Source organism: Scomber scombrus, chromosome 14 (assembly GCF_963691925.1).
Source record: "Scomber scombrus chromosome 14, fScoSco1.1, whole genome shotgun sequence".
Lineage (NCBI taxonomy): Eukaryota > Metazoa > Chordata > Actinopteri > Scombriformes > Scombridae > Scomber > Scomber scombrus.
Genome location: NC_084983.1, coordinates 29,156,850 through 29,177,452, shown reverse-complemented (window position 1 = coordinate 29,177,452; position 20,603 = coordinate 29,156,850). Strand labels below are relative to the sequence as shown.

Here is a 20,603-nt window from a genome sequence, read left to right as displayed (position 1 = left end):
AGCCGAAAGGAATAAATATTATTATAAAAAGTATATTCTACACTTGAGTTAGGAGCCTGCAGCTCGGCTCAGTGTCTCTGATTAGTCTGACATCATCAGAATTCAACATTACGGTTCACTGTTGTAGTGTTCGTAGATCCGCTCGTTGTTGGTTTGACTCCAAACACGAGATTTATAGAAAAATCACTGACCGACCCTTTAAAGACTCATGCTGTGTCTCAAATATCTTCAAACCGTTGAGTGTGGAACTACGGACACTTCTCACCCTCAACAGTTACCATCTTGCCTACGTAGCAGAAAGGGGAGGGGCCACTTTTCAAACAGGAAATGGCGGCCGAGGATGTTGTAACCACGGTGATCATCGTCGCATTATACAAATGTAAGAACAAGTGTACTATCAGAAGTGTACTAATAGAAGTGTGCTAACAGGAAGTGTACTAACTAATAGAAGTGTACTAAAGAGGAGTGTACTAACAGGAAGTGTACTAACAGGAAGTGTACTAACAGGAAGTGTGCTAGCAGTAGTTATTTGAGACACAGCATTGGTATTTGTTAAATTGTTGTATTGCTGCTTTTTAAAAATATTTGCTCAATTTCTCGGCACAATAAGAAAACTTTTGGTTTACAAATTTATATATTGCAGTGGCAGTGGCGCCCTCCAGTGGTCACAGTCATTATTACCGCAGAGCAGGAAGTCAGGGGATGTTATTACAAAGTCTGTTTTACTTTATTTGACTTTATTAATGTCGTCCTTTTCAGGGCCAAAGTGTGGAGAGATATCAGCAATGTAACGTGACCAAACCTGTGTGTGTGTGTGTGTGTGTGTGTGTGTGTGTGTGTGTGTGTGTGTGTGTGTGTGTCCTGGAGGCCTGATGCAGCTGAGGTTTCTGCATCATTTAAGTTTTAATGGAATGTCAAAGTGGTTTTCCCTTTTTATCCTCAGTGTGTGTGTGTGTGTGTGTGTGTGTGTGTGTGTGTGTGTGTGTGTGCGTGTGTGTGTGTGTGTGTGTCTGATCGTCATCTTCAGATTATCGTCCTCCTCTTCCTCTGTGTGGAGGCTTATATGTTTAAACCTCCTCTTGTTGTTATTCTAGAAAAGGTGAAAGAAGAAAATTGAGAGATTAAAGGACGAGTTCACAGTTTTCCAAATGAACATTAAGTTTGTCTTCCATCACTGAAAGCTGACTGCTGGTTAACACGCACTGGGAACACTGGAAACTGAACTTTAAAACCTACAAAACTACAATAAACATGAAACCCACCTGCTGTCCTGACAGTTTAATGTCCCTGCTGAAGACAGAGAGGAAGTAACAGTCAGATAACATCACAACTTTATTTAGTACCAGCATATCATAAGGGTCAATGAGGTGTTTTAGTCTCCATGTGGTTTAGTTTAAATTTAAAGGGTTAAAACATGAAAATAAACGTATGAATAACTTGCACACATTCTTTTTTTGTGGACCCAGCATCAAATTTCTGCTTTTAATCCATTTAGAGAGAATATATTAGAGGATTATGGCAAAAATGTCTATATGGTGTAACCATAAAAACTTTGCACCAAATAATTCAACTTGCTTAAAAACAGTAAATAGTCAATAAAACACCATATCAACTAGTTTGGCATGATCTTACATTATAACTTTATATTAAATAAAGGTAATGGAATACAATTGTTCTAAATATTACATTTACTCTGGTAACCATGGAGATCAGGAAACATTTACATGTTTTAACCTTCCTGTCGTCCTCCCGGGTCAAATTGACCACGTCTCTTTTGACCGTTCCTTCTTTCCTACCTTCCTTCCTTTAATTTTTCCTTCGTTCTCACCCTCCTTCCTTCCTTCATTCCTTCCTTCCTTCCTTCCTTCCTTCCTTCCTTCCTTCCTTCCTTCCTTCCTCCTTTCCTTCCACCCTCCCTTCTCTCCTTACTTTGTTCCTCTTTTCCTCCCTCCCTCCTTACTCCTTTCCTTCCTTTCTTCCTTCCTTTGTTCCTTCCTTCCTTCCTCCCTCTTTTCCTCATCCCTCCTTACTCCTTTCCTTCCTTCCTTCCTTCTTTCCTCCCTTCCTCCTTTTCTTCCTTCCTTCCTTCCTTCCTTCCTCCCTTCTTTTCCTCCCTCCCTCCTTACTCCTTTCCTTCCTCCCTTCCTTCCTTCCTTCCTCCCTTCTTTTCCTCCCTCCCTCCTTACTCCTTTCCTTCCTTCCTTCCTTCCTTCCTTCACTGTAGGTGATAAAATATGTAATATTTATCATTCTTTTGTGGTTACACCATTTGACATTTTCAGGAGCATTCAGTCTTACTTTTGGTAAAAAAAATGTTGCAAATGTCATTTCAAATGATATAAAACCAACAAAAATACTAAATGTACATTTTAACAAACCTGATGCTGCTTTTAAATTTAGTTTAACTGATTTATGGATTCATCATCTTACCAACACTTATTAGTCACTGACCCGTGTTCAGTATATAAACACTTACTGTAGTGGAGTGACTCAGCTTGTCAAAACGAAACTTGAGGTTGGATCTGGGAGAGTTTTTATTTTTCATCTCTGACAAAAAAGAACAAATAAACAATCAACACAGAGTACATTTATTTATTCATTACCAAAGACAAGTGATCAATAATTCAGCAGCAGGATGTTATACTGAACCTGTTGGGCTGCGACAGATCATCAGCGGGATCGAACTTTGACCCTCAGCCGTGGCAGCCTGGGCGAGCTACAGACAGAGAGAGAGAGAGACAGGATGTTGTTAGTCTGTCCCACACCTTTGATCATGTGACTGTGATGTTTCTCTCTCACCAGGTGACCGTCGTCAGCACCGATAATGAAGCTGCAGCTGCTGGATGTTGATCTGGAAATCTTACTGCTCTCCTTCTTCACATGAATCCTGCAGATAGGAAAACACAAAGATTCATTCATCCTCCTGCTGTCTGTGTGTTGAACTGAATATAGGCTGTTCCTTTAGTTCCTGATTCTCTCACAAGAAAGAAAGAAAGAAAGAAAGAAAGAAAGAAAGAAAGAAAGAAAGAAAGAAAGAAAGAAAGAAAGAAAGAAAGGAAGAAAGAATGAAAGAAAGAAGTGATACGCACTTATCTCGTTGTCCCGCCTCTGGAGAGCTGGGATTGGACGGCAGCTCTGACTTCACCTCCAGAGTCGGTTGGCAGCCGTCAAAGCTCCTCTGCTCACTGAGGAGGCTGAAACATCCAGAAACATTCAGAAATATTCAGAAACATTCAGAAACATCCGGAAACACTCAGAAACATCAAGAAACACTCAGAAATATTCAGAAACATTCAGAAACATCTGGAAACACTCAGAAACATTCAGAAACATTCAGAAACATCCAGAAACATTCAGAAACAGAGCAGCATTTACTGAAGTCTAACAGTGTTTGTTTAGCCTAGCTTTGCATAGACTGAAAGCAGGAGGAGACGGTTAGTCCAGTTCCATTAAAAAATAGGAAATACACCTTGTGACAGCTCCACAGCTCATAGATTAACATGTTTTATGTTTACTGAAACATTGTTCTGTATTGTTCTGTAATGTTCTGTGTGTTCCTGCAGCCCAACATAAATCATCAGCTGTTGAATATCAACTTTTGGTTGTTATTAATCTGGATGGCTGCACAATTTTCAGAGCCTCACAGACAAGAACTCACAGTTTTGAATCTCTCTCTTCTTTCACCTGCACAATCATCATAATACAGCTTATTTTATCCAGTTCAGGTGTTGAAGTCATTGCATGTGCTTTAACAACATCAAGAATAAACTACTGCAGTGTGCTTTTCTCTGGTCATGACAGCAACAAAATGCTTAAATTTAGTCCGAAACACAGCTGTCAGAGTCTTGAGCCTTTATACTGTATGTGTGAACTCTCATGTCTAGTCTCATTTGAACTGGTTAGGTGTGCAGTTTCAGGTGCTTCAACTTGACACTGACAGTAAAGAGTTACCTTCTGTGGTTGTGTTTGTCTGTTTGGCTGTCAACGCTCAGCAGTCGAGGAAACAGACCTGAGCGTCTCTTCACCGGAGATTTCACAGTACACTGACATCAAACACACAAAATACTCCAGCTGTTACCAAACACAACAAACTAAACCAACAAAAAAGCAACAAGCAATAAATGAAAAGGCTAAAATAACACAAAAAACAGATATAAAGCTCTTCTTCTTTCAAAAATCTGAGTTGACTGTATGTGTTGTTATGCAGACGATGTGATTCTATATAACAGTGGATTTTCTTTGTTTGAAGTACGTTAGTGTTATTTTATAATGTTTATAATTTTGTGACTTCTTTCGTCCGTCCTTCCTTCTTCCTCCCATCCTTCCTCCTTTCCTTCCTTCCTTCCTCCCTCCTTTCCTTCCTTCTTTCTTCCTTCCTCCCTTCTTTCTTTCTTCCTCCCTTCCTTCCTTCCTTCCTCCCTCCCTTCCTCCCTTCCTTCCTTGAATCGAGAACAACAGGAGGGATAAGATTTTTAAAAATAAAGGCTCAGTGACCTTTGACCTCTGCTCACCTCAGCACTGATGTGTGCCAGACCCCCCCCACTCAGACTGGTGGGCAGGTTTGCCCCGCCCCTTGACATGGTCTCCATGGAGACGCTCCGTCCTCGCATCGCCCTCTGAAAGACAGAGAAAGAGAGAAGGAGGAAATAATGAGAAGAAATAAGAATGAAGAAAAGATGGAAGAATAAATACAAACACACAAACCTTGATGGACTCCAGCAGACCTCCGTGGGCGTGGCCGTTCTCAGCTCGCCCCTCCTCCTCCAGACCTGAGGTCAATCCCAGCATGCACTGGGAGCGTCTCTGCAGCTCATCATGGAGGCTGTCCAGCAGGGCGGCCCGGGTACGCTCCTGTACACGCAAAATACAAAACCATAAAATCGGAATAGAAACACTTAGTCGAGCCCTGAGGAACAGGTGATCAGAGCAGAGGTGGATGATGCCAGATTGGTCACAAGAGTATTTTTTATATAATTTCTAGAGGATATTTATTTCTGCCTTTATTAGATCGCCAACAGTAGAGAGATGACGACACATTACAGGGAGGTGAGATGGCAAATTACATTGATTTACTTGGTTTTTAAAACACTTTATTATGTTATATTTGTAATATAGTCCTGATGTAAGTCCTCTGGCACAAGGCTTTTATTTGTTTTTAGGACAAAAACATTTGTTGAGCTGGTTTTTAGTTTTTATGCTCCAAGCCCGATGAGTTGAGAGCAAATCTTAAAAATTTGACACGAACCACTTTTAATTTGCTTGATTATTTGTTATTCTCTATTATATATTTTACTGTTTTTCATCTATTTTATTGCTTTTATTATCCAAAAGGTTCAATCGAAATAAACTTGATTGATTGGTTGACATACAACAAAAGGTCCCTGGTGGAAACATTGCAGTTCACAGTTGACAGGAATGTTTAGTTATTGTTATTAATGACAGATCTCAGTTGGGGAGGAACAATTCTTAAACAATGGACGTTTAAAAACCTTACAAAAATTAAACAGTTCCTGTGATTCTCTGCAGAAGTATCGATTTGCTTTGACTCGACCCCACAGCTCACTGAATATTTGACTATTTTTACCTCCAGTCGGGCGAAGCGGTCGCTCTTGTAGCAGGCCAGCTCTGCGTTGATGAGCTTGGTGAGAAGAAACTCTCTGAACTCTGGACCCTGGACAGAAGACGGCAGGTTATGACATCACATGTTTGTATTATATTCTACAAACTGAGTCAAACCTTGTTTTCGTCTCACCTTCTTAAAGACGGCAGGATTCGGGAGGGGCGGGCCAAACTGAGGTACGTCTTCTCGTGCTGTAACAGACACCTGTCAATCATAACAGTGATGAGACTGATCATCATTACACAGATTAAAACTATGCATGTAATGTACTGGCATTAAAGTTACATCTAAACCGGCATTTAGTGTAAAAATATCAGATTTCAAATGGACACTTTAGTCTCAGCATCACTATGAATCATGTTTGGCTCCATTGGATTGATTTCTACACATTTATTAAAATAAACCCTGAACCTAAAAGCATGTTCCTCATATTGGTCGGAAACCATCAGTAGACTTTAACCTTTGTGTCGTCCTCCCCCGTCTGTTTTGACCGTTCCTTCTTTCCGCCTTCCTTCCTTCTTTTCTTCCTTCCTTCCTTCCATCCTTCCTCCCTTCCTTCTTTCCTTTCCTCCCTTCCTTCCTTCCTCCCTCCTTTTATTCCTTCCTTCCTTCCTCTTTTCCTTAATTCTTCCATCCTTCCTTCCTCCCTCCCTTCCTTCCTTCCTTCCTTCCTTCCTTCCATCTTTCCTTCCTTCCTTGACTCAAGGCCATCAGTAGACTTTAAACACTGTTTGGTACCAGAAAGAAGAGAATATATTTATTCTATGACAGAAACAGTTCAGTTCCTGTTCCTCGGTACCACAGTCTGAGGTTGTGACTCCTGGCTGCAGCAGCGTTGGTGTCGGGTGTTAATGAACGTTATACGGAAGGTGCACTGACACCTATTGGTGCTAAAAGCAGGTGAAATGTGATACGGGTGGCACTCTTTAATTACATCCTGTGTAATCACATCACAGACAAACATGCTCTCTGTAAAAAGGAACAAAGCTGCATCTGACCCACAGTCTACTTTTATATTTAGACTATTCAAAATTGACTTTAACCTTTGTGTCGTCCTCCCGGGTCAAATGGACCCCGTCTGTTTTGACTGTTCCTTCTTTCCTCCCTCCCTCCTTCTCTCTTTCTTTCCTTCCTCTCTCTTTGCTCCCTTCCTTCTTTCCTTCCTCCATCCCCCTTTTTTCCATCCTTCTTTCCTTCCCTCCTTCTTTCCTTCCTTCCTTCCTTCCTTCCTTCCTTCCTTCCTCCCTTCCTTCTTTCTTTCCTTCTTCCCTTCCTTCTTTCCTTTTCTCCTTTCCTTCCTTCCTTCCTTCTTCCTCCCTCCTTCCCTTCCTTCTTCCTCCCTTCCTTCCTTGACTCAAGGACAACAGGAGGGTTAATAAAACAACCTAAATGTGAAAGTTAAAGTTTTAAATATTGTATAAAAGTAGTAAAACATGAAGTCAGCTGTACCTTGTAGCAGGTTTTATCCGCCTGCACCAGGACGAAGGCGTGCAGGAAGTTGGAGGCGATCATGTCAGGGACAAACGGCGTTGACTCTTCCTGAAACACCACGGCTACGATGTCATTTCCTATGTGGCGTTTCCTCTGCAGCTGAAGGAGGAACAGAACATTAACCCTCCAGTTGTCCTTGAGTCAAGGAAGGAAGGGAGGAAGGAAAGGAGGGAGGGAGGAAGAAAGAAGGAAGGAAGGGAGGGAGGAAGGGAGAAACAAGGAAGGAAAGGAGGGAGGAAGGAAGGAAAGGAGGAAGGAAGGGAGGAAGGAGTATTCATAATGCTGTACTGGGTCAGTTAGTTCTCCATTGATGAGTGTTGGAACATATTTAGTCTAATATCTCGAACATGTTTTAAATCAAACAGGTCTGAAGATGAAGCCGACTGTAACCCAGAGAGAGTCTCTGCTTTAAGGTTGATGGTATACAAGATGGTATCATCCGCATAAAAATGGACATTACAGTGCTGGGTTGGAAAATACATGTTATTTATGTATACAGTAAATAGCAGGTGGCCTAATATTGACCGATGAGGGACAGCTTTATCAATAGTTTGATGGCTTGGGGCTCTGCAGCAGGGAGATATGATTGGAACCACCTGGAAGCAGAAGCATTAAAACCCTCGGAAACGTGATCAACGGCATAAAAAGCCTCGGACAGATCTACAGAGAGCAGCACAGTGCTGCTTTTTATCAAATGAGTCAATAATGACATTGATAACAGCAGCTGCAGCCGTTACTGTGCTGTGAGCTGCTCTGAAGCCTGAAGACATTATTGTTCTCTAGGAAACAACGTAGGTGTGAGTTCACCAGTGAATCTCAGAGTTTGGACAGTTCGGCCGGAAACTGTTCAGGTCACATGACACAACTAACCCTAACTCTAACCCTTATGACATGGAAGCTACTGAGCTGATTTCCATATTAAGGGAATTTTGTCTGAAGTAGGGAAGGGAGAGAGGAAGGAAGGAAGGAAGGAAGGAGGGAGGAAGAAGGAAGGAAGGAAAAGAGGAAGGAAGGAAGGAAAGGAGGAAGGAAGGAAGGAAGGCAGGAAGAATGGAAGGAAGAAGGAAGGAAGGGAGGAAAGGAAAGAAGGAAGGAAGGAAAGAAGGAAGGAAGGAAGGAAGGAAGGAAGGAAGGAAGGATGGAAGGAAGGAAGGGAGGGAAGAAAAGAAGGAAGGGAAGAAGGAAGGAATTAAAGAGGGAAGGGAGGAAGGAAAATAAGGAAAGAAGGAAAGAAGGAAGGAAGGGAGGAAGGGAGGGGGGGAGGGAAAGAAAGAGAGAAGGAAGGAGGGAAGGAAGAAGGAGGGAGGGAGGGAGGAAGGAAGGACAGAAGGAAGGAGGGAGGAAGGACAGATGGAAGGAAAGGAAGGAAGGGAGGAAAGAAGGAAGGGTTAGGGTTACCTGCTGCGTGTCTCCCTCGGTGAACGGCAGTTTGGTGGAGACGTGGAACATGATCTCTTTGCTGTCTGTGGACGGTGTAGACGGACTGAGAGCCGGTCTGACCGTGGGACACATCCAGACCCCCCCGAAACCTGCAGAGGGAGAGGGAGGGGGGCAGTCAGATCCTGCCTGTCTGAGGTTTGCACCACATCCCTAAAAATATAAAGACTGAGCAGAAATCCTGGTCGTTAATTAAGCTTCACTTAACCCTCCTGTTGTTCTCGAGTCAAGGAAGGAAGGAAGGAAGGAAGGGAGGGAGGGAGGAAGGAAGGGAGGGAGGAAGAAGTAAGAAAGGAGGGAAGGGAGGAAGGAAGGAAGGGAGGAAGAAGGAAGGGACGGAGGGAGGGGGAGGAAGGAAGGGAGAAAGGTAGGGGAGGGAGGAAGGAAGGAAGGGAGGGAGAAAGGAAGGAAGGGAGGGAGGGAGGGAGGAAGGAAGAAGAGAGGAAGGAATGAGGGAAGGAAGAAGGAAAGAAGGAAGGGAGGACGGAGGAAAGAAGGAAGGAGGGACCCGGTGAGGACGACTCAAAGGTTAAATCATGACTTTATTACTTAATAATTGAAATAGCACTCTTAACCTTACAACTACTTAGCAGTATTTATTTATTTTCACACTAACGTCTCTGTTGCAAAGTAGCTTGAATGTTATTCTCCCTTGTAAGTCGCTTGGACAAAAGCATCTGCTAAATGACTAAATGTAAATGTAAATATTATGACCTCACAATCTAAAAGTGGCCTAATACTTTAGATTTCATATTATCCTACATGAGGAAGGAGGAACTGAGCTTTATCTATAATAAAGCTCAGTTCCTCCTTCAGGCTGAACATGTGGACAGAAACTTGAAGGTTTGATCACAACAGCAGAGATTCATTAAACTGACCCTTTAAAGTCCTGCAGCTCCACCGTGTCTCCCAGCAGCTGCAGGAACTCTGTGAACGCCGGCGTCTCCTCGTTGTTCCTGACAGCTGCTCCTCAGACACCTGGCGGACAGGTGAGCAACCATCACAACATGCTAACGTTAGGAAGGACGGAAGGAAGGAAGGAAAGAAAGCTCCTCCTCCGACACCTGGTGGACAGGTGAGCAACCATCACAACATGCTAACGTTAGGAAGGAAGGAAGGAAAGCTCCTCCTCCGATACCTGGCGGACAGGTGAGGTGGAAACCAGGTGAGGAGGTAACCATCACAACATGCTAACGTTAGGAAGGAAGGAAGGAACGCTCCTCCTCCGATACCTGGCGGACAGGTGAGCAACCATCACAACATGCTAACGTTAGGAAGGACGGAAGGAAGGAAGCTCCTCCTCCAACACCTGGCGGACAGGTGAGCAACCATCACAACATGCTAACGTCACTTCAGCTACATACAACCAACTACACAGTTCCAACAAACTCATGAATAAATGTAGTTTCAGCCGGATGAATGTCAGCTGTTCACAAGGAAAGGAAGGAAGGAAGGAAGGGAGGGAGGGAGGAAGGGAGGAAGGAAGGAAGGAAGGAAGGAAAGGAAATAAGGAAGGAAGGGAGGAAAGGAAGGAAGGAAGGAAAGGAGGGAGGAAGGAAGGGACGAAGGAAGGAAAGGAAAGAAGGAGGAAGGGAGGAAAGGAAGGAAGGAAGGAAAGGAGGGAGGAAGGAAGGAACGAAGGAAGGAAAGGAAAGAAGGAAGGGAGGGAGGAAAGAAAGGAAGGAAGGATGGAAGGAAAGAAGGAAGGAAGGAAGGAAGGAAAGGAAAGAAGGAAGGAAGGGAGGAAAGGAAGGAAGGAAGGAAAGGAGGGAGGAAGGAAGGAAAGGAAAGAAGGAAGGAAGGGAGGAAAGAAGGAGGCAGGGAGGACGGACAGACGGAAGGAAGGAAGGGGGATGGAGGAAGGAAAGAAAGCTCCTCCTCAGACACCTGACGGACAGGTGAGCAACCATCTACACGGGTCTGTTTACTTTCCACAGTTCCATCAAACTCCTGAATAAATCTGGTTTCAGCCGGATGAACGTCAGCTGTTCACAAGGAAAGGAAGGAAGGGAGGGAGGAAGGAAGGAAGGAAGGAAGGAAGGGAGGAAGGAAGGGAGGGAGGAACAAAGGAAGGATGAACATCATACTGCATTGAAGAAGGCTTTAAACTAGCGATTGAGACCATAAACACATTTGAAAACATTTACTGAGGTTAGAAATCAAGTGAGAAGTTGGTGAATTCTCCATTGACTTGTATAGAGGACGGAAGTCCTTTTGACACCAAAACGGTCGCCCCCTGGTGGCCTTTTGATAGAATGCAGCTTTAAGTTACTTCCTGGTTGGCATCATTTCAGAGGACCGGAGCTCCCCGCCTCGTTAAAACAAAGACAATAGAAAATGACTAATTCTCACTGTTTGCACCACTTACAGTTGTAGAAGTCATTTTAGCTGATTTCTGTCTCATATTTAAAACTCTGCTTTCACTCAGATGAAGACTTTATGATTTCAGGACAGACGAGTGTTTTTTGTGTTTATTCAGGACTCAAAATGACAGCTCTGAACTCCACAGTTTCATTTCTACTCCAGAGGAAATTCCATGCATGCATTTCTGATTGCAAGCAGTCTTTGATGGACGTGAAGAGTACCTGTCCCAAATCGCTGGTAAATGACTCCGAACTTGAAGGTGTTGTTGACCCTCGTGCTCGTCGTAGTTTACGATCAGCTGCGACGCCTTCGGGTAGAGGACGGGACTGAAGCGCAGACCGGCTGCTTCATCGCACAGAAGCTGGAAGACGACAGAAACACAAACACTAAATTATTAATTAAAATGATTATATATATCCACACACACAAGGAAGGAAGGGAGGAAGAAGGGAGGAAGAAAGGGAGGGAGAAGAAGGGAGGAAGGAAGGGAGGGAGGAAGGAAGGGAGGAAGGAAAGGAAGGAAGGAAGGCAGGAATGAAGTCAGGAAGGAAAGAAGGACAGGAGGAAGGAAGGAAGGAAGGGAGGAAAGAAGGACCAGTCAAAAAAGGACGGGGTCAATTTGACCCGGGAGGACAACAGGAGGGTTAAATGATCTCTTTGGTCGAGGCTGACAGGAAACAGAGAGAGAGGAATGACTTGTCAGAGGTTGAACCAGGGACGCTGTGATTACCCAGCATGCACTGCAACCACTGAGCTACCAATGCTCTATATTTATCGTGATTTAAGGACAAACGCTCCCAACATGTTGACTCACCTCCATCTGATCAGCAGCTGATTTTACCGCTTTAGATAATAAAAGCTGGAAGTGTCTCAGCTGTGTATCCTTTGATTGTGTGTGTGTTTTTTGTGTGTCTTTGTGTGTTTTTGTATGTCTTTGTGTGTACCTTAGCGAGCTCCGGGACACTGGGGATTTCAGGCAGCTCAGTAAGAGACAGTCTGTGATAGACGCTCTTCAGCCGAGACCTGAAGGACAGAAGACAAACACCTGAATCTGCAGCTGCCGACGATTTAAAATGAAAACAATGAAACATGAAATACTGTTTGAATTACTTGTTATGTGCTTTTACTGTTTCATGACTAAATTAACATGTAAACAGAAGTATTTGAATGATCAGTACCTGATTGAACCATGTTTATTAAACACTAGTAGGCTCAATGAGCTGCGGCCAGGGAGCAAGAGGCTGCTTAATACCACCTTTAGACAACCAACAGTTACGTTTTGTTCTGCAGGAAGTTTCTAGTCGGATACACGGAACATTTTTGTGGAAATCGGCTCAAGTAATTCAAATAGAAAACTGGTCTACAGGCTGTTAGAGAGAACTGAGAAAAGTCGGGAAGGAACTCAGTTTTTAACCTTCGTGTCGTCCTCCCGGGTCAAATTGACCCCGTCTGTTTTGACTGTTTCCTTCTTTCCTCCCTTCCTTCCTTCCTTCTGTCCTTCCTCCCTCCCTCCTTCTCTCTTTCTTCATTTCCTTCCTCCATCCCCCTTCCTTCCTTCTGTCCTTCCTTTCCTCTTTCCTTCTCTCTTTCTTTCCTCGCCCTACCTTCCTCCCTTCCTTCCTTCTTTCCTTCCTTCCTTATTTTCCTTCTTTCCTTCCTTCCTTCCTTTCCTTCCTTCTTTCCTTCCTCCCTTCCTTCCTTTCTTCCCTCTTTCCTTTCCTTCCTTCCTTCCTTCCCTCTTTCCTTTCCTCCCTTCCTTCCTCCCTCCTTTCCTTCCTTCCATCCTTCCTTCCTCCCTCTCTTCCTTCCTTATTCCTCCCTCCTTTCCTCCCTTCCTTCCTTCTTCCTCCCTCCATTCCTTGACTCGAGGACAACAGGAGGGTTAAGGTACATTAGTACTCGTTCACTTATTGGCAATTAAAAAAGGATTAATGAAAAACTGTAAATTGCTTCACAGTTCTACGTCTGAACCTTTAATTTAAATCACAGCACAGGAAACAAAGTGAAAGTGAGGAGATTGGAGGAGGTGGAGGAGGTGGAGCAGGTGGAAGAGGAGGAGGAGGTGGAGCAGGTGGAGTAGGTGGAGGAGGTGGAGGAGGTGGAGGAGGAGGTGGAGGAGCTGGAGGAGGTGGAGGAGCTGGAAGAGGTGGAGGAGGTGGAAGAGGTGAAGTAGGTGGAGGAGGTGGAAAAGGTGGAGGAAGTGGAGGAGGTGGAAGAGGTGAGTAGGTGGAGGAGGTGGAAGAGATGGAGGAGGTGGAGGAAGAGGTGGAAGAGGTGGAGGCGGTGGAGGAGGTGGAAGAGGTGGAGGAGGTGGAGGAGGTGGAGCAGGTAGAGGAGGTGGAAGAGGTGGAGGAGGTGGAGCAGGTGGAGGAGGAGGAGGTGGAGGAGGTGGTGGATGAGGAGGAGGTGGAAGAGGTGGAGGAGGTGGAGGAGGTGGTGGATGAGGAGGAGGTGGAAGAGGTGGAGCAGGTGGAGGAGGTGGAGTAGGTGGAAGAGGTGGAGGAGGTGGAGCAGGTTGAGGAGGTGGAGGAGGTGGAGAAGGTGGAAGAGGAGGAGGAGGTGGAGGAGGTGTGTGTACCTGACGATGACGTGGAGGAACTCCTGCTCCTTCTCTTCTTCATGTCTGACAGACAGCAGCAGGTTTCCCAGACTGCCGGCCGAGCAGGAGAAGTTTAAATGCTCCTGAAACACAGAGAGAGAGAGGTCAGAGGTCACAGCACAGGTAACCATAGCAACGGGCAGGATGCTGCAGAGTTGACTCCCAGGTGACCAAACCTCACCCTGCCCAAAAAGTGCTTCCTGTACGCCCGCGCAGCCTCGTTTATCTCCTCCAGACGGTACCCATAATCCCCTGCAGGTGTCACCTCATCCTCCTGCTCCTGCGCCTCCTGCTTCTCCTCCTGCTCCTCCTCCTGCTCCTCCTCCGGCTCCCCACTGATCTCCAGGGAGGGGGGAGGAGGAGCAGGAGGAGGAGGAGCCTCAGGATCCTCAATCCAGTAACCTCCAAACTCCGGTAGGATGATCTGAGGGTACGGCCCGCCCCTCTCCAACACCTGCACACACACACACACACACACACACACACACACACACACACACACACACACACAAACACACACACACACACACACACACACACACACACACAAAAACACACACAGGTGAAGCTTTAACCTGCATGTCTGAGCGTCATGTGATCAGATTGATTCATTTATTAACCCTCCTGTTGTAGGAGGAAGGGAGGAAGAAGGAAGGAAAGGAGGAAGGAAGGAAAGGAGAGAGGAAGGAAAAAGGAAGGAAAGGAGGGAGGGACGGAGGAAAGGAAAGAAGGAAGAAAGGAAGGAAGAAGGAAGGAAAGGAGAGAGGGAGGAAAGGAAAGGAAAGAAGGAAGGGAGGAAGGAAAGGAGGGAGGAAGGAAGGGAGGAAGTAAAGGAAGGAAGGAAGGACAGACGAAAGAAGGAAGGAAGGTAGGAGAAAGGAAAAGAGGAAGGAAGGAAAGAAGGACAGAGGAAAGAAGGAAGGGAGGAAGGAAGGAAAGAAGGACAGAGGAAAGAAGGAAGGGAGGAAGGAAGGAAAGAAGGGGGAGGAAGGAAAGAAGGACAGAGGAAAGAAGGAAGGGAGGAAGGAAGGAAAGAAGGACAGAGGAAAGAAGGAAGGGAGGAAGGAAGGAAAGAAGGAAGGAAGGGAGGAAAAAGAGAGGAAGGACCCGGGAAGACGAAGCCTGAACTTGTTTATAAGAAGTCTCTCTCACCTCCTCGATCCTCGGATAAGGGATGTAGTCGTCCTGTCAGAGAGAAACAGAGCAGTTACACACATGACACACACACACACACACACACACACACACACACACACACACATGACACACACACACACACACACACACTCTTACAGGTGAGTAATGATGATAAACAGCTGATACAGATGTGAGTTAATGTCACATAAAGACAAAACTGATCAAACTGATCAAAACTCAGAGATGTGATGAATAAATCTGCACGAGCGCGAACGATTGAGAAGAAGAAAATAAAGCGATGATGAGGACGGACGTGAGGAAGGACATGAGGAAGGACGTGAGGAAGGACGTGAGGAAGGACGTGAGGAAGGACGTGAGGAAGGACATGAGGAAGGACGTGAGGAAGGACGTGAGGAAGGACGTGAGGACGGACAGATGGACAGACGTGCCTTCTGTCTCGGAGGGATCGTCTTCATCTCAGCAGCTTCTGGCACCTGCTGCATCAGAGTCAGGAAGAGACGGCGTTATAAAGCTAAATTGTGTGAGTCCCACATGTGAATCCCATGGTGGCTAAATGGGTCCATTTAACCTTTGTGTCGTCCTCCCGGGTCAAATTGACCCCGTCTGTTTTGACTGCTCCTTCCTTCCCTCCTTCTGTCCTTCTTTCCTTTCTCCCTCCCTCCCTCCTTATTTCCTTCCTCCCTCCCTTCCTCTTTTCCTCCCTCCCTCCCTCCTTATTTCCTCCCTCCCCCTACCTTCCTTCATTCCGTGTTTCTCCTGAGTCATTACAGAGAAATTCAGAAATGAGTCTGAGTCGCTGTCGGAGCTTTTATTCCTATTTTCAGCACGACGCCTGCAGGGAGAACCTGAAACTTTATTAAATATGATTCATGTTTCTGTGTTTATTAACCTTATAACAAACAGCTGCTTTAATATTAAATAAATGCAGCTTCTGTTGTTTCCTGTTTTCATAAATTAATATTTTTAGAAAATGTTGTAAAATGTAAATGAACTTGTGTTGATTGAGACGCAGCAGGATTAAAAGCTTGTGATGAGTTCATGTAGAAATAAAGATGAGATTCTTACCTCCATCTTTTCCATCATGTCGAAGAAATGAGCCGACTGCAGAGAGACGAGAAACACATTTTAATGTAAATATTCAAATAAAAGCTGTTATTTAATAAATACACAGTCGCCCATAAAGTTGGAATAATTTAGTTTTCAGACACATTCCTCTTTTTATTTTCTATTTATACACATCAGTAATCACCTCTGACCAGGTATAATGAGATTGATCAATACAATGAAGACAATATATAAACTTTATCTATCAAGAATAAATCACATTTTAACAATCATTTCATGGAAAGAGGGAAAAAATATTTTATTCTAACTTTATGGGCGACCGTGTAGATGACAACACAAACATATGATATAATATCTGCCTTTACTGTAATGTCTCACAGTTAATTCAACTATAGTTTTTTCAGTCGCTGTTAATGAAACTCGACTCTTCCTGCAGCATCGTGTCCATAAAATATTTATTCATAAAGAAAAAAAGAAAATAAAACTAAATGATAATTAACTTTGATAAAGAAAGCTACGATTTAATAAATGGACTAATTAATTAATGAGTGTTTAAAGGAGCTGCAGCTTCTGATTGGTCACACAGCTTCCTCCAGCAGCCAATCAGAGCACCTGGTCACGAGCTTCTAGTTTTATTGATGTTACCTTAAAGACCGTGTAAAGTGAATTCAGACATTTTCTTCTAAACACATTAAATAGGTCATAAATGTATTTCTAAAAAAGGTGTAAAAAGCATTTCAACCATTTAGATTTGAATTGTGGAGCTAGGCTTAGCATAAACCCGCCTGCTGCTGTAGAGGTATAAATACATTCAGCGCACACTACTACTACTACAGTCTACAGTTAGCCAGTTAGCTGAGTTAGCCGCTGAGCTAGCAGCTGAGTTAGCAGCAGAAAGCTCTCAGACCTAGCGTCCATGTTTCTGGTAGAGGTGGTGACTTTGATTGACAGGTGACACTTGGTAGGGGGCGGGGCTTCAGCGTTTGGGAGCAGAGAAATAGGCAGACTATTACACAACTTTGAAGCCTAATTTCACATATTTAGCGATTTTTTTAATCATTCAAATTTGGCAGGATGGTTAACAACACACTTTTTTGTAGTATTTCAAACTCAGAACACATATTTATTCTTACTTTACACGGACTTTAAAAGTGATCGAAAAACTGCAAAATAGTGTAAATTTAACACTGAATTCATCAAGAAAACAAGTGAAACGTGGAGGAAGGCCAATAAAGTGTGTGTGTGTGTTTGTGTGTGTGTGTGTGTGTGTGTGTGTGTGTGTTACCTTCATGGTGGGGGGGGCGGTGCGGGGGGGGGGGGGAGGGGGGGCAGTCAGCATCATGAACATTGGAGGTGTTCAGCAGCTCCTGTTTGCTGCAGAGAAACAAGAAAATAAATAATCAATAATCAGTTAATGAACAGATTAAAGACGACTGAGACGACGGAAACATGAAGAATGAAAAACATGAAGATTTAAAACTGGATTAATTTATTTTATTTGTTGCTTCAAACTATTATTTTCATGATTAACTGAACCGAAGCCTCAAAAATGTCTCAATCAGCCGCCGATGATCGATATGAACAAACAATACGCCCAAAGTATCACAATATATCTGTGTGTGTGTGTGTGTGTGTGTGTGTTGAGGCTCCTGACAGATTGCAGCTCTATCTTTAGTGACACACTCATCGCTCCTCTGCGACAAACATAATGATGATGTGTGACGCTCAGATATATCAGAACACACACACACACACACACACACACACACACACACACACACACACACACACACATACACACAAACAGACACACACACACACACATTCACACAGACACACACACACACACACACACTCACACACACACATTCACACAGACAGACACACACACACACACTCACACACACAGATACAGACAGACAAACAGACACACACACACACACACAAACAGATACACACACAAACACACACTCACACACACACAGATACAGACACACACACACACACACACACACACACACACACACATTCACACAAACAGACACACACACAAACACACACTCACACACAAATACAGACACACACACACACACACACACACAAACATAGACACACACACACAAACACACACACACAGATACACACGCACACACACACACACAAACACACACACAAACACACACACAGTAATCACCCAGCGCTTAGATAACACTGTGTGGTTGCCATGGTTTCCTCAGATGTCCAGAAAGACGTTGACCTGGATCTGCTTTGCTGTCGTCAATCAGCTGTTCAGACTTTAGTATTGATTATTGATCAGATGTGAGTCTGGATTTGAGCTTTAACGCTGACGACACAGATTTGATTATTGTCGACTCGAACTTATCTTTCGCAGGTGTGTGTCTGTGTGTGTGTGTGTGTGTGTGTGTGTGTGTGTGTGTGTGTGTGTGCGTGTGTTAAGATCTGTGACTTTTTAAATGTCACAGAAAAACCATCTAAGTTTGTATTTTTCGCTCGGGGAGTTCTGGTCCTCTGAAATGACGCCAACGTGGAAGTAACTTAAAACTGCATTCTATCAAAAGGCCACCAGGGGGCGACCGTTTTGGTGTCAAAAGGACTTCCGTCTCTATACAAGTCAATGGAGAATTCACCAACTTCTCACTTGATTTCTAACCTCAGTAAACGTTTTCAAAATGTGTTTATGGTCTCAATCGCTAGTTTAAAGCCTTCTTCAATGCAGTATGATGTTCATTTGGGACATTTTGAATCCAGTTTTTAGAATCCATGTTTTTATTTTTCCCAGCATGCACCTGAAATGTTCCAGATGGCGCTGCTCAGATCCGATACTATTGGCCTCCGAGCAGCAGTCCACAAACCAATGGGTGACGTCACGGATGTTACGTCCATTTTATATACAGTCTATGGTCCTCACACAGACCCTCACTCAGTCTGCTGTTTCACGTTTAAAACCAGGAGTCGACTTCACTGTTTTGAGCTTGATGACATTAAAGTTCAGTTTCATTTGAGTCCTGAAGCATCTTTTAGTGATTTGCTGCTGCTGTCAAACACCTTCCTGCAGAAGAGTCACTGAGTCGATGTTCACTTCCTGCGGAGCCGAGCGACATTCACGGTCTGACGCCTGCCGGACGGCGAGGCGCCAGACGTCCTCCGAGGCGTCTGCAGCCAAACATCAGCTGCTGGTCAGAGATTATAATCTGTGAGTCATTGCTCAGCAACGAGAGTCTTTAAGAGTCGAGCTTCTGCTTCACTTCATCAGCTCAGTGTTGCTAATCTGACAGATGTGTTGTATCTCAAACTACACCCATGAGCTTAAATGTGATAAAAGTAGTTTTGCACATTTATTCTCCAAAGATTTGGACTTTTTTCTCTTTTCTGTTCTCTTGGTTTTACTCCAATGACCCAAATTCATCTTCTCTGTTTCTTACTTTATAAAATCATTCTTTAGTTTTCTTTAATCCCTTTCGACTCTTACAGTAGTTTCCAGGTGTTAATTGACTCCGTCTGTTTTGACTGTTCCTTCTTGTCCTTCCTCCCATTACCTTCCTTCTTTCCTCTGTCCTTCTTTCCTTCCTTCCTTCCTTCCTCCCTTCCCCTTTTCCTTTCTCCCTCCTCCCTCCTTCCTTCTTTCCTCCCTCCCTCCTACCATCCTTCCTTCCTTCTTTCCTTTCCTCCCTTCCTTCCTCCCTCCTTTCCTTCCTCCCTTCCTTCCTTCCTTCTTCCTCCCTTCCTTCCCTCTTTCCTTCCATCCTTCCTCCTCCCTCCCCCTTCCTTCTTTCCTCCGTCCTTCTTCCTTCCTTCCTCCTTCCTTCCTTCCTTCCTTCCTTCCTCCCCTTCTCCCTTCTTTCTCCTCTGTCCTTCTTTCCTTCCTTCCTTCCTTCCTCCCTTCCTCTTTTCCTTTCTCCCTCCTCCCCTCTTCCTTTCTTTCCTCCCTCCCTCCTACCATCCTTCCTTCCTTCTTCCTTTCGTCCCTTCCTTCCTCCCTCCTTTCCTTCCTCCTTCCTTCCTTCCTTCCTTCTTCCTCCCTGTCTTCCCTCTTTCCTCCATCCTTCCTCCTCCCTCCTTCCCCTTCCTTCTTTCCTCCGTCCTTCTTCCTTCCTTCCTTCCTTCCTTCCTTTCTCCCCTTCTCCCTTCTGTCCTCTGTCCTTCTTTCCTTCCTTCCTTCCTTCCTCCCTTCCTCTTTTCCTTTCTCCTCTCCTCCTCTCCTCTTCCTTCTTCCTCCCTCCCTCCTACCATCCTTCCTTCCTTCTTTCCTTTCCTTTCCTCCCTTCCTTACTCCTTTCCTTCCTCCCTTCCTTCCTTCCTTCTTGCCTCCCTTCCTTCCTTCTTTCCTTCCATCCTTCCTCCCTCCTTCCCCTTCCTTCTTTCCTCCGTCCTTCTTCCTTCCTTCCTCCCTCCTTTCCTTCCTTCCTTCCTTCTTCCTTCCTTCCTCCCTTCCTTCCTTCCTTTCCTTCCTTCCTTGACTCGAGGACAACAGGAGGGTTAATAATGTGATGATTCTCCGCTGAGTTCTAATAGTTGATGGACGTCAGAGATAATGATTTCCTGAGGAAGTGTAAATCATCAGCATGTGTTTCCTGTCTGTGTTCATGAAGAAGCTTTTTCAGACTCTTGGCTTCTGCTGAATGTGAATCACAGACCTGATCCTGAAGCTGCAGAGATGAATTATTAATTTAAAAAGTTTATATTAGTGAAGCTTTAAAAATAAAAACACATCGGAGAGAGTGTCTTTATTTATTGCTGAGTTTTGTTGAAATGCATTTTCTCTCACATCCTTCCTCCTCTTCCTCCTCCTCTTCCTCTTCTTCCTCTACCTCTTCCTTTTCCTCCTCTTCCTCCTCCTCTTCTCCTCCT

At 44.4% G+C, this 20,603-nt stretch overlaps 1 pseudogene; it reads right to left on the bottom strand.

The window, feature by feature from the left end:
- Window positions 1-1,278: 1,278 nt before the first annotated feature.
- The window catches only part of LOC133993620 (rap1 GTPase-activating protein 2-like), a 23,710-nt pseudogene continuing 4,385 nt past the window's right edge, over window positions 1,279-20,603 (bottom strand).